Source organism: Zootoca vivipara, chromosome 15 (assembly GCF_965207765.1).
Source record: "Zootoca vivipara chromosome 15, rZooViv2.hap1.1, whole genome shotgun sequence".
NCBI lineage: Eukaryota > Metazoa > Chordata > Lepidosauria > Squamata > Lacertidae > Zootoca > Zootoca vivipara.
In genome coordinates this window covers 960,594-966,593 of record NC_142598.1, presented here as the reverse complement: position 1 = coordinate 966,593, position 6,000 = coordinate 960,594, and the positions used below count along the sequence as shown (strand labels likewise).

Genomic DNA, 6,000 nt, shown 5'->3' with positions numbered 1-6,000 from the left:
TGATCTGGAGAAAAGCTGTTTGCTAATCCCAAATATGAGAGGCAAACGCTGATCACAAAACAAGCCATATATTGAGTCTTCAGAATTGACAATTCGCAGGAGCATACATTGATGCATCCCAAAACTTACTACCCACACACACAGAGAGAGAGGAGAGGGAGAGAGAGAGGTCTCTGATATACAGTACTAGTCTAAAGGAAGGCAATATACTTTGCAGATCCCACCTGGGATAACAGGACTATAACCTCCCTCCCTCCCCCCTCTCTCACACACAGCCCCATCTCTCCTTTGTGGTGGAAAGGCACAAATGCATCAGCAACCAGATCGCAAAAACAAACTTGCACCCGTTGGTCCTCATCTTCAAACAGCTGCGGTGGTCGGAGAGGAGCAAAGTGGCGCTTCGCTGCTCGCCCGGGCAGCTCTGCAAATACTTGCCAACATACCAAACTCCCCCCCCCCCGGCAGCCACAACCACCTGCTGTGCAAAACGTCAGAGAGAAGCAGGTGTAAAGGATGTGGCGCAGGTAAGTACAGGTCCCCAGAGGCAGGCAGAACCACGAAGATGCGCAGCGACTGAGGGACCATTCTCACATGTGCTGATGTGCGTGCATTTTCACGCACGCGCTCACACACACATGCAATATTGCACAGAGCAGGCACAAACATACACACACACGTCCACCCTCCCTCTTGCCCTCTCTCTGCCTAAATCACATGTCCCCAGCCTCGGGCTCTCCATGTGTTCCTGGGTCTCTCCTCCCTCGGCGCCCCCCGCCCCAGCAGCCGCTCCCGCCCCTGCTTCCTTCTCCTTGGGCTCTCTGCCAGGCAGGCAGTGCTCACACACTCTGCCAGGGAGCGACGAGGCAGGCAGCTCCGTGCCATGGCTGAGCCATCCCAAGCTGCCGACCCTGTGCCCCGTGGCAAGCTGTAACGTGGGAACTCATCCCGCCGCCAGCCGCAGGTGGGGGAGGGACACGCAGCTCCCCCCAGGTAGGAAGCGGGAGGGGCAGCAGGAGGGCGGGGGGGTGGAGGAGTTTGCATTTCGCGCAAGTATGCGGGAGAAGGATGCAGGAATGGATGGACCGCAGGTGCGCGTAGGGCGTGCACGGAGCTAAGGTTGTGACTGGAGACTGGTGTGCAGGAGCGCAGGGACCAGAAGTTGAGATACGAGGGTGGGCTAGGATTCTGGCCTGGAAATGGGAGGGGCAGCATGCTGGGTGCGCCACAGCTCAAGTGATTATATTTTTTAGACGCCCAGAAAGTTTAGGAGCATCTTTGGGACGGAGCAGAAGTTCCCTCTGGGTTGAGGACAGGGCGGTGAGAAGAGGGCTGCACAGTAGAGGAGAGGCGCTTTGGGTGCTGAGGAAAAGCATTGAATAAAAGGCACAGGCAGCACCGTATAAGAGAGTATAACACGTGCACACAATCAGAAGAAAGGGGTTTTTTAAGCTCCTGCCAATGTATTTGATGCACTCAAATGCCTGACAGGGGCAGTGGGAGCTTTGTAAAAGCTCATTCTACATTTGAACGTCTCTCTCTCTCAAACACACACACACATGGAAATGGACTACAATATAGCTGTATTGGTGTGTTTGTAATTATATATAATTTACACAGAAGTGGGTTCAAACGTGTGTGTGTGTTTGTGTATCCACATTATTTTGAATCTTTTGTATCTGTGAAAGATAATGCATCCAGGGATCTCTGCAAATGCATTCATGTGCACTAATGCATATGTATCTCCTGTTTGTATGCTTTTGCTATTGGTTGGTATATGGCCTATGTGTCTTTGAGCAAGCACATGTGTGAATCAATAGGCCATTGTTCTCACCTAGCTACATTTGTGTGCAGGGACAGATAGACAGATAGATGTGTTTAGGTGGCATGTGCATACAAGTCACAGGGTTCTTTCCAGTGCCTTGGCAGGAACTTTACAAGTGTGTGTGTGCTGCATTGCTCACAGGGTCTGTCTGTCTGTCTGTCTGTCTGTCTGTCTGTCTCTCTCTCTCCCCCCCCCCACACACACACCACAAGCATAGTCTTTTACTGCAACCTATTGGATTCAGAATAAGGATCACAAAATTCAGTTCTGGTGGGAAGTCCACTGGACTTCTGAGAATCAGTAATCCTCATGGTTGTGGAAAGATGCTTCCAGGAGACCTCGGGCATGATCTCAGTGGCCAGTGAGTGATCAGCTTCCTCCCTGACACTCCCTGCCCTTTCCTTCAAGGGTTTGAGATCCTCTCCCTTCCACCTCCTATGAGCCCCATTTCTACATTGGCTTCTGTCGCACTATTTTGAAAATAGGACAGACTACCTAGTTGACCTTGTCTCCTAAGAAGCTGTTAGAGCTTCTGCTGATACCCCGTGGGATCTGTGTGGCATAAATAGCATCTGATGGATTCATTAGATCAAATAATATTTGCATTATCGTGCGTGTGCTTATGTCTAAACTGCATTGCACATTCTGTTCCAATAGTAATTCTCAGTTGTCAATTGTGACGCTTGGATGTGCAACAAACTGAGGTCTCTAATTCCCTAACCCCTCTGTTTTCACACAATTCTGCTTGTACTGTAGAGTAAACATGCATGGAGAATAGGAAAATCCTGTTCTGTAACCCTTCTGGCACATGAGGGTGGTTGTAGTGCCTTCTTGTTCGGAGATCTTGAGCATGTGCCCTGTTGTGTGCGTGTGAGTGTGCTGCACAACTGCATGTTGTAAGCACATGGATTAAACTAACTCAGCTCTGAAAGAGGATAAGATCACGGGGGACTTTTGAATATATATTCTCCCTCTCCCATAATGCTGTGACTGCTCAGGATCACCCAATGGAATTGATTGGCAGTAGATTCAGGACAGACAAAAGAAAGCACTTGTCACATTATTAATTTACAGAATTCATTGCTGGAGGATAACGTGATGGTTCACTGTCACAGGTAGCTTTGAAGGGAGATCAGACGAATTCAGGGGGGAGAGATCTATCAAAGGCTAGTGGCCGTGGCAGAAATGCTCCACAAAACCTCCATGTTCAGAGTCAGTTGCTGGGAGGCAGAATCAGGAGGGGTCTCGTGCCTTTGCCCCTGGTTTATGCATCTGCCTGGCCACTATGGAAAATGGGATGCAGGACTAAGTGAACTTTTGGCCAGGGCTTCCATTATGCTCTCGTGAAGCATCTACCTGCTCAGTCCTGTGCTCCATGTATGGAAATGTTAAAATTAATCTCATCCAAGCAGACACATCCATATATCTCCCCCACCCCTTCCCCCAAAGTCAGAGTTATGCAATCTGGGGATCTTTCCTTGAAAACCCTTCTCTCAAGTTGTGTGTATCTGCTGTGGATGCACCAAATGGGACAATGATAGGCAGATCACTTACCTGGGATCACCTGGGTGGTAGAATGAGGTTGGACCTTCTCCTTGAACTTGGGAAATTAGGAAATAATTCTCTGGCATGGTCTCCAACTCTCTTGGATAATCCTATTTGCACCTTCTGTCTTTCGTGGAATAATGCGTGTTCTCTCTTTCTTTTTCTCTCTTTCTTTCTGAGAGGTGCAAGGAAGTTAAACTCCCTGGTTTTTAGACAGTAGGCTGTGAGCGCATTCACACTCAGAGCCAGCGCAACCTATTTAGTCACTAGGTGAAAATTAATTTTGCTTCCCCTTCCACCCTGGATCATGGTTTCCTTCTCGACCTCATTAAAGTGTTTCCCAGTCGCATTGTGCACTGACTGGTGTGATTCTACAGGGTTTCTGTAGGAATCTTTCTTAGCCCTGTCTGGAGGTGCCAACCTCATGGAGCCTGAGGATGCTCTGCCTCTTAGCTGCCTGTCTTCCCCTTGGAGGGATTTCCGATGAGCCTGGATTCTCTTGTCCACAGCAGCAGCCCTGATGCCCTCCAGGTTCAGCTGTTCCTGTTCCTGCTGGACCTTCTGCTGGGCAGAATAACCCACACAGATCCTGTACCCTAACTGGTTTCGCCACTGTGACAATCTGGTCCACGCTCGAAGCAGAGAAAGGTCAGGCATGAGTTGCCATGAGGAAGCTGCCTTCACACTTCAGCCATTAGCAAGTGGTGCAGCAGAGTCAGCAAGAGAGGAGCCAGAGCAAGGCTCCTTATCTAGGAACGTGCCTCACACATATGGCGTGTGGGTAATATTTCCGATGAGGCATCTTCCTCAGGGGAAAAGGCTTAAGAGGTCAGGGATTTTTAGGTTGGAGGTGGGTGGGAAGACAACCAGCTGAGGGGTTTATAGCCATTTATCAAATGAGGAGTGAATGGGTTACTTTCTCTCTCTCACAGCATCAAGCACTGCTTCCCATAGGCACCGCAAGCACATCATGCTCACATGCCTTGGCCACCACAGATCTGACACCAGCAGGGAACTTTTCTGTCTCCTCCAAGGGCTATCGTGCTTAGTCAATTCTCACATTTACTGCTGCCAGTCAACAAGTGCAGAGGAACCAAGTGTTGAGAAATGCCGACACATGGGCGAACCAGCCCATCTTCTGGAATTCAGGCCAAACCAAATGAAAAAACTTGTTCACATAATGCAGAATTATCCCGTGAGCACAGCTAGCCCCCAATTTTATGTGTGGGTGTGGGTGTGCTAGTGCTAGCAAGCCCCCTCCAGCACCAAGCAGTCCCCACCTGCCCCACCCTGTACCCCCCACTGCTGTAATGGAGCAGAGAACTGAGCATCCCCTCAGCCCATCACCCATTTGAGCGCTGTTAGCAGGTAAGGCCAGGAGCGAGCTGGAGCATGCAGGGAAGCTGGGCGCTCTTGGGGGGAGTGGCAGTGTCCGTTCTGCTGGACCAGGCCAAGGTGCTTGGCTCTGGCAAATGCGCACTATGGTGGATCTTGCTGCCAGGCCTGGCTGTGCTCTTGTTCTGCTCTTGTTCTGTAGTATCTGTGAAATTTATCCCAGGAGTTGGGATAGCTCAGTCAGTAGAGCATGGCACTCCTACTCTCAGGGTCATGGGTTCAAGCCCCATGTTGAACAAAAGATTTCTGCATTGCAGGGTGTTGGACTAGATGACCCTTGGGGTCCCTTCCAACACTACAATTCTATGATTCTTTTATAAGCTGTCCTGAGAATGCCTGCATTTTAGATATCAATGTTCTCTTATGGCCGCGGTGGGGAAATTGAGAGGCTCTCCAGACCTTGTTGGACTCCAAGTCTCATTATCGCCAGCATGGCCAATGGCCAGGGATGATGAGAGGCGCAACATTTGGAGGGCCAGAGGTTCCCCAGGCCTGGCTTATGGAAGTACTTGCCATGCGATACTAGGTTAAACGGCAAAGCAAATTAAATCCATGGTCACAGGCTGATGGTGATGAAAAATGAAACTGCTGGGAACTGTATTCTGGAGTTTTGAGGTAAAGTGTGGATCACACCCAACTCAGCTTTTCCACTCTAATCCAGAGAGGCTCTTCAGTGTTTGGATCGATGCCTGGAAGTCGGTGTCTGGATGAGGGCAAATGAACTGAAGATGAATCCTGAGGAGAGAACTGATGAGATCTCTTTGTCCAGGGCTAGGAGGGCAGCATCCAAAGGAGGAAGGGTCCCCTTTGAGAGTCCCTTAGCCCACCTCCGGTTGGTGCACCAACTGGGGCTTTTCCTGGACTGAGCTAGCCTGGCCTCAGTGACCTCTCTGGGATAGATTGCTGCAAAGCAGTCTATGCGGGGCTTTCCTTGAAGATGGTCTGGAAACTTCAACTGTGCAGAATTCTGCTACCGAGCTGTCAGTGGAGCAAACTGTAGGGATTATGTAACACCAATTCCAAAATCTATTCACTGGCTGCCTGTGAATTACCTTGCATTATTTAAGATATTGCTATTAGCCTGTAAAGCCCTGAACGACTTGGGACCCAAATGGATGTCTGTTCCTATCCTGTTCACCACATGCCATGCGGTCAGCTGGAGAGATCCTGTTTGCAGTCTCACCCCCACCCCTGAGACACTAGGAGGGTGACCTGTCCCATCAGGCCATTTTCTGTGG

The 6,000-nt window shown here is 49.9% G+C and overlaps 1 protein-coding gene across 1 annotated transcript in view; it reads left to right on the top strand.

The window, feature by feature from the left end:
* The first annotated feature begins 603 nt into the window (after positions 1 to 603).
* LOC118097806 (caM kinase-like vesicle-associated protein) overlaps positions 604 to 6,000 on the top strand; it is a 41,843-nt gene continuing 36,446 nt past the window's right edge. Inside the window, exon 1 of the mRNA XM_035141050.3 lies at positions 604 to 990. The gene's annotated coding sequence lies outside the window, so the exon portion shown is untranslated. The remainder of the gene's footprint in view (positions 991 to 6,000) is intronic.